Below are 12810 nucleotides of genomic sequence, written 5' to 3' on the forward strand. Positions count from 1 at the left end.
TCTTACAGCCCTTAATCGTTTTGTCCAAATGACAGGGCCTCGACTACACCGAAATATAAATAACACACTGTGATTCGATCGTGACTAGTATCTGGTCACAAACTTCGATAGCCGTTGATTAACTGTGACCAAAAATTAGAACAGAATGTGGCATTGCTGATTTGCAAGAACTATTCGTAGTCAAGAGGTAAACCGCACACCACCATTAAAACTTAAATATTCAGCGAGAAATGATAATCTCTCCCAGTCGTCGTCTTCTGTCGAAATGAACGCATGTAATACACAGCTGACGTATACAGCTCACATATGTATGACGTCACGCATGTCACTCACAAGTGTCAGAATAAAGACAAGGAGACTGCACATTGTATATATAATACATATACACACATTAACACTCAAGAAATTTACCAGTCTTAAAAAGCATTATTTTCAATGATTTCTCTTTATAGTCTTAAAAGAGTTCGATCTCAAAACTCCTCTTGAGCCAGAGGCCTATTGCCTTGGAAAGATAACCGGCAGTGTTTCACACCAATAAGCCAGTTAGGCCACCATTATATCAATTTCATATGAACTGTTTACAATAGCCTTTATATTTAATGATAGAGTATGTTAGACGATTTTTGGCAAAGAGCCACATGATAGCTGAGAAAAAAACTGCAGCCAAGTGAGGAAATTTGGTCCTATGTGACAGTCATTGGATTTACTACGATCTTTACATCTATCACAAAAGTATACTCTTTTGTGTGTGTTGCCACTGTAGGGACTCGAATGAAAATGGTTTGATTTAAGATACATCATCCGCCCGCAATTCTTTCTGCAATGGAGAGCATTTTCCAGTTCGCTCTGGCTATCAATCAATATTTATATGCCGGCTTAATTGTGCCTGTCATATCACCTTGTTTTCCTTTGAAGATGGCCACAATATACGACTGAATCGCCGGAGCCTTCGAGTGGCTCATACTTTACGCTTGATGATTTCAATTCAAGCCATCCATTGAAGTACCCGAGGAAAGAATTATCGCATTATGGGGTCATTCCTTATTAAGCTTTATGTGGCTGCAGACTTTGCTTTGGCACTAAGTGATCAACTGAATTATCTCTGCCAATTTTATGATTTCATTACCGGCTTGACCTCCTTCAGCTATATCTGGACGGCATGACAGGGGTATTTGTAATCAAATCCTCACAAACATACTAAGACGCTTACATCATTTGCCAACCAACTAATCGGACGTTATGAAAGTTGCGTAATAGGGAACATCAGAGACTCAAAGATCTGAAACAGCTCTGAAAGCTTGACGTAAATGTTTACATCCTCTTATGAAAGACACTTTCTGCGAAAGTCGACAAAAGGATCAAATAATAAGTAATTATAATAGCAATAGGTTAAATGATATTAATACAAAATGAAGGATATAAATTGATTACCTAAACTGTGAAGAGAATTTTAGTTTATTAAAACGGATATTCTACCTTTCAGAGAATAGTATACTGAACAAAAAGTTTTCCGTCTTTTCCAATTTTTCCTCGTGTGGAATCCAGCAAAGAAAACTGCGCCACGCATCGCCGAAGTATATTCCACAAATGACGCTGTACTTAGAACGCCGCTAACGTCATTCCATCATTACGGAATACCGGCAGAAGATCGAAGTGGGACGTATTGCGTCATTTCAGGACATTCCACGGCAGCGTCAACATCACAACGTCGCAGTGGGTAGGCCAAATACATCACAGATGAGACCGCACTACTTAACATGTTTCAAACTGGCGCCACCTTTCACAAGAGGAAAATCTGCCTATACCCCATTGAAGTCATATATAAAATTTTAGTTTTGAAGAACCTTTAGTTATAGGGTATCTGCAAAGCAGTGGATACGTTCCTTCCCGATATTAAACACTGCGCTCAATAGCAACGCAAAACGTTGTTAGTGCGCACGTGGCTATAAACCTGGAGCCCGTTTCACAAAGCGTTTACATGTAACTTCCATTGCAACCAGTACTGTAGGTATACGTTGCCATTGGAGTTACAGGTACGTGATCTCAGCGACTGTATGTTCAAAGGCTTGTAAACCATATCAGTGTTCCTATATGCTGCGTTTTTCAGTGAACCATACGTCAGCCGTTTTCGTATACAGAAAGGAATACTCTTTTTACCCAAGGTTCTGAATGAATGACAAATCCAATACCACGAGTTTATGTTGACAGCAATGTCCAGTGAATGGTGAAAGTGCTCTGATCGTACAGGGTTATTCAGCAGACCGACCTAATGCCAAGAGCTAAGGTGGCAAGGATGGCGTGAAATGAAATTCTGAGCGGTAAAGATGACGACTGGCTTTAGAGGAGAAAAACAATTATCTGTGTTAAATCGCTCATGATGCCAAAATCCCACGCGGTGAAGGATTTTGAATGATTCCGTAAAACTGTTGACAATTCAGTACCTCGGAAATGTTACGCTATATTATGAAATTTACTTTTTAAAACGAAACGGCAATACTGGTTATTCATTAGCTCGCCTGTACAAAGTACCCCGAGACTCGGTGCCCAATAACAGTGACAGCAATGTCAAGGTAATTATTAGTGGTGTCGTCTTAAAAAGTACCACACGTATTGGTCCCATGTTTTGTATCCGTGTAAAAATACAGTAACACGCAAGGGATGTTCCATTGCTCATGCCTTGCGTGTGTGTTAATTGCTATCTATTACCAAATCCATGACATTCACGTCTCCTTTGTGTATAAGCATCTATGTTACGTTAAATATGTATTTGGCTGAATTTTTGTATTCATGTGTCCCTCACAGGTCTTTAGTAGCCTTGATGCCATATCTAATTCTTGCCTATGGTGATAGAAAGAAAATGAGAAACTTTCAAAACAGCCCTGAAATTGCAGTATTATGGATTTATGATGATTGTATCAAATATCTTTTTTCAATAGTTGATTTTTTTAATGATTTTACAGTCATAATCTGTACAGGGATGCACAACTGAAGGCAATCTTTTACGATCCCTCTCATGCCAGTTCAGTATACAAACATCTCTTACTGTTTCTTGACGATAGATTTACACCAAACACCCACACGTTTCCATAAAATGATTCAATCACCTACATTTGTATTGGTATCCAATTGTTCTGATCTTGAAAGAGTACTGTTTTGCAATCGTAATTATCGTGTGATCAGTGTTTACGTATTTCCCCAAGGCGACTATTATCACAGTACATCTAAAAGTAATTATATAGTAGGAAATCGAAAAAGTAAAATCTAGTGACCGTTCTGTGCGATAGTTATCCATGCTGTTATCACGTCATACTAAATATCATGGTGTTTTGTCTGAAAATCGGGAACTGAAAACTAACTTTTCCCTTTATTGTACATTTCTAACAAGTTTTGTTATAGTTCAAAAGTTGTGAATAGATGAAAAAAGGTCCCCCCTTTAAGAACTTTTGTATATCAAACAGGAATTCTGCTGTAAAAGTGGTAACCATATGATAAAAAATTTGAATCATTGAAAACCCTATACATGATTCGTACAGCTGTTTCAACTTTGTGCTTCTCGTTTTAAATGATGTGCATTTAATCTCAGTTTTTAAAGTGGACAGTTGTAGATTTCTGTTGCCAAATTTTAAACAAATCGTTCTCCACTGTGTTTGGAAAGCACAGTTGCTAGTAATGATTACACAATGGAGCCTGTTACAATCGTCCCAACGTTGATATGAAATGACGACGACATGTCGGAATAAGTATAGCGAAGTATATTTGTCACGTATACTCCATCGCGCAATATTATACCGGTTATACCATCGGTTCCTCATAGCGAAGAACTTCCAGACATCAAGAGAACGGAAATTAACTGTCTGTCCAACATGCACCCTTCGGACAATTTTCTGGATGTGGATAATAACAAATTCTGAGAAATCAGCACTGTTTCACCCACACTGTATGACCCATACACATGATTTATGGAGCCAGAAAATAATAGCTGTCTGCATCCAGCTGAAAATGACCCTGATACATTAACCGTCTGTGATAATTCTCCTACCAGCTATTGGCACTTTCCCCAGTATAGCCTTTTCTTATACTGAAGAACACCAATGCATGGCACATGCTGTTTTACACCAAACTCCTCTGTCCATGACGCTTGTGAATGAGCCACCGGCCGTTACAACGGCAGGTTATAGCGATTGACGGTCGTACGTGGGAAGGTCTGTGAGCAAATTGCAGATGGTCGTGGGTTCCCCTCTAGCTCTTCCCTCCCAATATAATGCTGACCGCCGTCGTATAGGTGAAATATTCTTGAGCAGGGCATAAAAGCCAATCAAATAAATAAAAATAATCAAGTATAGCAATAGATTGATTGATCGATCGATTTATTCTTAAAGGCATACTCAATTTATCTTTAGATGGTGGGAACCAGAGGGGCCAAGGTAAACCATCGAAATTTGGCAAACAACTGACAAACTTTTCCACGTGTGACGTACAAACTCATCAAAAGTAGCAATTTACGCACCGTGGCTTCAGCAGAATAAAGCCAACAAGGCAACTCTGACAGAAAACTGCAGTTTGATAGAGGTCACTGATCTTACTGAAGCTGCTGTGTTGCGATCATATTCGATTAACAACCACATGAAACAGAAAAAAGAAACCAGTAATCGTGTTGATCGAGCACCAATGTCCACCCAGTCCTAATAGAAAGGTTACTAATTTATCTAACAATTCTATTATCTTACTTTCGGGGAAGCAGTTTCAGGTAGATGTAAGTATGGGGGAGGTGGTGGTGGGGGAGGGGGAGGGGGGGATTGATTACTCAATTATGGTTAATGCTCCAACAGGCTCAGTGACCAACTGTGTTGATATCGTTAATGTCTTTGTTAGGTGTGCACACGGGATAGGTTTTATTGTCAACTAACTTGTAGAGTATGGTGTTCTCAATAACCAAATAAATTAATAAATTAACTTCACGGTGGAAACTTTGACTGGGTTAACATTGCTTATTGTCATATTGCGACACTGTCTCTTCATAGTTTATTCGTGTTGTTGAGTCCAAGATTTGCCTCCCAACAGAGGATTACTGAGGCACTGATTGGATAATACTTCCACTTTTATGTAGTTGATACACTATCAATTTATGCACTGTTATTTTGCAGTTAGATAAAACATATTAGTATTTTGGATAGAACAGAAAACTGTTTGCCCAGGGTTACTAACCATCCCACAAACCCCACAACCCCAACCCGACCCACTCTGCAGGTTACCAAGGTGACAGAATCCCATGCATTCACTTCTAGCAACAACAGTTCAAAAAGCAAGGCGTGGTGGTATGGTATGGCACCGCGCGAATGTCAGGCGATGTATGTCTTTGCGGTTGAATTTAATAAGTTGACAAATTCACTACGTGAATATTAAGGAAAATCAGTGAGCTAATGTAACTTATAGCTGACCGATATCAATATAGCCATATTCATAGTGCCGCAATACTCAAGACTTTAGCCTCCAAACCATTAAGACATATAACAGTTAGGTACAGAATAGTACCTATATCTTGAAATATCATGTCAACCAAATACATGTAATACCATAAAGCTGCACAGATCGATATAAACCATCAAAATAATTTCCATGACATTTGAACGTAATGCATTTTATCATGATGCCATTTCTCATTTACTAACGTTATGGATATTCATACAGCAATAATACATGTACGTGACATGTTCTGAATGAAATGTAATATAATCGTAAGAATATCTACCGTCTGTTGTGCTGCTTGGGAGATTTTGTGACAAACAAGAATAAGATCAAATGTTGGTTGTAATGAAGCGCCCGAGTGCAACAATGCCAAAATTTCACTTTTTTGATCTAACACTATTTATTTTGATGTGGACAGGGGGAACTGATGGCTACTATAGGCATAGCTGTCTTACTTTATTTACCATCTCAGTTGGTGAATGTCTCTGAACGTGGTGAATATCCAGCCGTGTTCATTTTATGGATAAAGATTGATACAGACATACCTGTAACGACGATTGTTTCTGTCTTAAGACAGGCCTGCAGGGTCTCTGTAGGGTACAACGCGAGTACAGCATAGAGAGTAAAACCAGAACATCGAGGACAGTGTGATATCTGGCAAATGGTCACACGTAAACGGTAAATATACGGGCCCATTTCAGTTTACCTCAGTTAGGGTTTTTTTCTAACTGTTCACTTAAATGCTTACTTAGTAGCAAATTACACGCCCCCTACCACGATGAATTAGGTAATATGCAGAAATGTTTATCGCGATATTTTAGACGTCACTGAGGTAGAATTACTCAAAATGCTGTGTTGGAATCACATTTTGAAGCACACTTTTAAAACGGTGCATGTTTTTAAATTAACAAAGTTTATTTGCGACCACCACAATCACGCAAGAGGGCCAGAACGACCTTTGGTTCACACTGCTTCGGTGGTGATCTTAATTACATTTAGACTGGGCGAACTTTTGAACTCTTAAACCGATACAATACAGGTAATTTTGTATTAATTCCCAAAATTCCTACAAAAATGTGCCAACAAATCCACAAAGAAAGTTACGAAACCAGTAGCCAGTTTCCTTGGCTACACTGTTTTCAATTTTGACTGAATTAACCAAAAATAGTATCGTTCGATGTAAATAAGAATATACCTTTACAATGATTTATTTTTTTCATGGGAACTATAATTTGGGTAGCGGGAAAGCAAGATGGGCAAGTAAAACATTGTGAACCAGGGTCAACAAGCAAGACGCCCCATTAACGGTTCGAGGTGGTGAAATAATAAGTACAGTGCTGGTTGTCATCGTAGTCACGTGCTGGTAACGCTGATGGCGTCGTGCATGTATGTCCAGTGATATACTTACATGGATCTAAGGCATTTTGTCTTATCCCTCAATGTGGTATATACCAAAGTTTCACACAGTATCGTGTCTATAAGGTGGTAATCCAAAGAGAATATGTACACTCATGTACAAATTAAAGTGTTTGTCAAGAAAATAAATGTTTACAGGATTTACTGAGGGAAAATATTGGTCGACCATTCCCATGTGTAAATCATTTGATTCCATTGGCCACACTCCCGTTGATAAAAACATGACGTGCTACTTTGTGGAAATACGTTAGTATAAACTGATATACTGACTGCAATATTTCTGTCATAAAGTCCATTCATCTTCATCCGATTTGTTAATAGTGAGTGAGTGAGTGAGTACTTGGGGTTTAACGTCGTACTCAACAATTTTTCAGTCATATGACGGCGAAGGAATCCTTAGGGTGCATGTACGTGTAATGTGCCTACTTGTTGCAGGACGGACTTCCACCGCTCTTTTATTTAGTTCTGCTTTACTGAGACGACTTATCGAAGGCAAGTAAGCCGCCCCGCCCGAGCCATTATCCTGATACGGGTCAACCAGTCGTTGCACTATCCCCTTCATGCTGAACGTCAAGCGAGGAAGTTACAACTTCCTCTTTTAAAGTCTTAGGTGTGACTCGATCAAGGATTGATCCTGGATCTACCGGTCCCGAAGCGGACGCTCTACCAACTGTGCTATCCGGGCCGGTTTATTAATAGTGACAAGACAATATGTCAGAACACAGCTAACTTGAATACCCGAACATCTGTCTCAGGATAACCGTAGACTTGTCACACGAAGTCATTAGCCTAGATTCTCCTTGTATACTTGCCTTTGGGCATACTGACTTCCCAGTGCTGCCTACATCACTTTAAAAAAGGTTTGTCGGTCATACTTTGGGGCTCTAGATGCAGGTATTGACTTCATTGGCACTTCAGAAAGCGGGACTAATTGTCATTCTATAGCCCGGGATGGATTTCAGTTGACAATGGTAAGACTGAGCTAGAGCGCCTTATTCAAAGATGTTACTTTTGACAAGAAAGAGTAGATATTTAGGATGGAAGTATGGAACACTAAATGTATTGCCCGAAGGCCTCGTTAGCGAATCTAGACTGTGTCTAATAGTATGTCTGAAAAGATATTATTGTCTTCAGCGATCGGTTAATTTGTAAAGATAACCAACAAAGTACACAAACTAAAAACCAGGAAAGTACACATTTATTTATTTATTTATTTATTTACTTGATTGGTGCTTTACGCCGTACTCAAGAATATTTCACGTATACGACAGCGGCCATCTTTACACATGCATGTACAACCTGTAATACTCAATACCACATAAGCGACATACATATACATGATTCTCCTGATGGACACTTGCAATTCGACTGTTTGCTTGCTTTTCAATTGGAAAGAATGGGGAACTTTTCTCAGGTAAAGTGATATCTAGGCCCACTCTACTGTTCACCCCTGTATTTGCAAACTGGTAACGTATTGTTTATGTATTGCAAGAGAACAATGGTCAATTCAGCCTGGACACAGTCAAACTCAAGTGGGAAAGGCACCCATTAACACATCATTGACCACTGCAATTTTTCTTAGAATACTAGTCCCTCAGCAACCTGCGGATGGTCGTGGATTTCCCCCCGGCTCTTCCCGGTTTCCTCGCATAATAATACTGCCGCCGTCGTGTAAGTCCAATATTCTTGAGTACGGCGTGAAACACCAGTCAAACAAATGAATAAATAAATGTTAGAATACTAGAAGAAATAGAGTAGATTAAGCCTTGCTAAAGTTCTCCAGTTATTATTTTTTATTACTTTTATTACCTTTGTGGCCTTCAGTAACGTGACTATAGACTCACTGAGTACTTTTAACAATTTATAATTTAATCAAAGTGACTGCGGATTAGAACGTAACATTTACCATCAGACATGTTGGATGGATGCAAAAGTTTACACAAATAAAATTCTCCGACCGTGATCTGATATTCACATAAACACCTGATTCTTAACACAGGAAGAAAAAAATCGACTGAACAACTGATTGATTGGATGATCGATTATTGGTTTGGATCTGATTGAGAACACAAGAGCGTACAACCCCCTGGGGATGTTTCGCCTGCCTCATCAGTCTGGGGCTCCTCCGAAATGGGACTCACTGTCGATTCATCAGACGCTAAATTAAATTAATAACATAAAGCCTTTGATGGTCTTAATTATTTCCTCACAAAAAATTTATCAAAAGCAAAATGGGCAGCCCTCAGCTTTTTTGTCGTAATACATCACCATGTGTAATGCGCTTAATTTACATATATTCATGTTATTTATTTATTTATTTATTTGATTGGTGTTTTACGCCGTACTCAAGAATAATTCATTTATACGACGGCGGCCAACATTATGGTGGGTGGAAACCGGACAGAGCCCGGGAAAACCCAAGACAATCCGCAGGTTGATGCAAGACCTTCCCACATACGGCCGGAAAGGAAGCCAGCATGAGCTGGACTTGAACTCACAGCCACCGCATTGGTGAGAGACTCCTGGGTCATTACGTTGCGCTAGCGCGCTAACCAGCTACATATATTCATGAAGAAAGTGACAAAACTGACACGACTATTCCCTTTTATTTCTCTCATAGGAGTAAGACTGTCCTCAGGATACGTAACTTCTTGCTATAACATTGTGAAGATGGGTGAATCATGTTTATGGTGATGGTTCTACAAAAGCGTTTTAACCTAAAAACCGTTTGCTGATATCTTTGTTTTTAAATTGTGATGTTGCATTAGTTTTCACTTCCTTTTGAGAAATTTTTTATTTTTACTATGCCGAGGTCACAATCGGTGTCACGGGTAGTATCAGAATACTGGTGATTGCTATAGCTTTTATAATTGAACACATACGTTAGCGGAAGCACCTGGAACACATCCGCGTTGATGATGATGTGGAGGGGGGGGGGGAGCCGACGTGAAAGATGTATGTATTTATTTATTTGAATGCCGTTGTACGCGGCATTCAGGAATCTTTTACTTATACTGTGGCGGATATGTATTATGGTATGAGGATATTGGTCAGAGCCCAGGGGTAGACCAAGACCATCCACGGGTTGAGATAAAATCATCATGCTTGAGTTGGACTTGAACTTACAGCGACCGCATTGGCGAAAGGCCCCTGATTCATTGTGTTGCGCTAGCACGCCTATCACACAGTCACCAAGATCTCCTGACAACCATTGTATAAAGAAGTGTACTTTTTGCCTCTTTATCTACCACGACACTCGCTCATTTTTATATTGTTCCTTAAGTGACAGAAAACACGTCTTTATTCCATGAAAGGCGAAGAGCGAACATCAATATCGCTATAAGGTATGCTCGCTTTCCGTAATGCGCTGTACATCAAAGGTATATTCTTGTCATGTATGGGCACGGACGGCTGTGGATACTGGGGAGACAGCGGGAAACAAGAGAGACAGTTGATAACACGAAGGCACCGATATCTCTCACCGCACTGACTACATCACGTCTGGGACAGACCGTCCTAATGTCCCCTCCGGGGACTGTTTCCACAGAACACCAAATCACAGATCAGACAAACACATCCGTGTCCTCTACTTAGCCCAAATGTATATAACACAAAATGGTTTCGCACATCACGACCGCATTTGCACAGAGTAGTCAAATAGTATAGTTTTCCATAAAACTTGAAATATCAAAAATTATCACAAAAGCCACTTGAATTTCTTGTTAAATAAATAATCAGAATGGTTTGAAATATCAAAAATTATCACAAAATCCACTAGAATTTCTGTTAAATAAATAATCAGAATGGTTTCCAGTTCGCTTTTCGTTTCTTTTTAACTCTTGAAAACACATAAAACAAACGGATGGTACCTAATTTCCGTCAACAATCTATATAGTATAAGAGAAAGCACAGAGAGTAAATCCAGAGCAGCGACCATAATAATTGGCAAATGGTCAAACGAAATCCACCCAATATGTTCAGTTGGCATCAGGTAATATACAGTTTTATTCTACCTGTTCATGTTAATGCTTGAAAAGTAGGAACTTACACATCGAACCCTTAACACCTTGCCTGAAACAGAATCAGATAAAATTAAAAAAAAAAAACAAACAAACAGTGCAGTGATATTATCTGCAATTTATTAGACATCCCTGGTGTAGACTACACGAAATGGTCGGAAGCATTTTTCCGATAAAGCTAATATCTGATAAGTCCTCTTATCTTTATACAGCCCAAATGATGTCCGCTCTTCGTCTTTTATGGAATACCTGATAAGTCCTCACACATTTATATAGCCCAAATGATGTCCGCTCTTCGTCTTTTATGGAATACCTGATAAGCCCTCACACATTTATATAGCCCAAATGATGTCCGCTCTTCGTTTTTTATGGAATACCTGATAAGTCCTCACACATTTATATAGCCCAAATGATTTCTTTTATGGAATATCTGATAAGTCCTCCCACATTTCCCGTTACACTGCTCTGCTGGTTGAAATAAATGATTATACCATGATTGTATATACTACAGTGTCCTCTATTCCGCACAAGTTTCACACCAATGCCAAATAGATTGTTCTTCTTGAATGTTGAAATGAAAGTAACAGCCTTGGATGGGATCTATTTCTCCTGCGCTCTGCCTGACTTCCTCCCCCCAATAATGCTGACCGTCGACGTATAAGTGAAATATTCTTGGGTATGACATAAAACAGAAACCAAATAAATAAATAAATTGCTGTTTAAAGGCTATATTCCCAGAGTATTCTTGATATTCTTTTAATATTAAAGACGCAATATAATCATTGTCCAACAGATTATATACTCCCAAAATATTTCATGCTTTCCGAAATGGACGTAGAGTTCATACAGACGTGTAAACTTGTCAGTGTTGTCATATGTCAGACATACTTAATCTAAGCCTTCAGTCACATGCAGTTAACACGACTGTTTTGCTATAGAAACACTTACACCACAGTTAATGATCTCCTTGAAGGCTGAATTTCTCTGTCGAGTAAAAGGCTGTAGAATATTGCAAACATGGCGGAGTGAACAATACCATTTTGCCGGCTATATATGCAAACCAATTTGCATAGCAATTTGAGTAGTTTTACTGATCATATGCGGACTGTGGCTACACATTTTCACTGAGAATACATGGTAAATCTGAAGAGTGGATACACGCATATATATACCTATTTGGTACAGCTGTTTATATTTACTATATGGGATCGACGGAAGGTTGTTCCTATATAGTTCTCAGTCTTAAAGTGCGCTGAGCATAAGACACTCTGGATGGTTCAGGAAATTTGATACAGATATAGTTCAGTAATATAGCCTCATCAATTATCTCATCTTTTGACCAGATATGGACATTCTCACAGTGCGACAATATGTTGCTCAAAGCAACACATTTTGTTTTAAAACTCGATATTTCGTATAAACCATTCCCTATTTTTAGCGACAAACATGTCAATTTAAACATGGTTAACTTTTTGTATTCGTTATAAAACTTTAGGTGTTGGCTCTGGCGGTAGTATTTAATACAATTATCTTTGACATTTGGGCGACTAATAACACAGAGTTTTAAACCGAGGAGTTCAAACGGGCAGTCAGTCTTAGCATTCCACTAATGGAACACATCTAATGTTATTAAAGTATAACAATATGTAATATTTAAAAGCTGCTAAAATCTGGCTTGTTCTTCGATGACATTCTTTCACCTTTTTCAAGTACGAGATCTGTACTCACACATCCACTGAATGTGCTAAAACAATCTTGATGCGACCCTGAAAGAATCCACACACAACTGTACGTAATGATGGACCATAAGCCACAGGTCCGGCCTGCTACACCTGCTTGACTGTTATAACGACACTTGCAGACAATCTGAATGTTGATTCAGAAGGGCAGGAAATGGTTAATCATGAAC

The sequence above is a fragment of the Liolophura sinensis genome, chromosome 8 (genome assembly GCF_032854445.1).
Source record: "Liolophura sinensis isolate JHLJ2023 chromosome 8, CUHK_Ljap_v2, whole genome shotgun sequence".
NCBI lineage: Eukaryota > Metazoa > Mollusca > Polyplacophora > Chitonida > Chitonidae > Liolophura > Liolophura sinensis.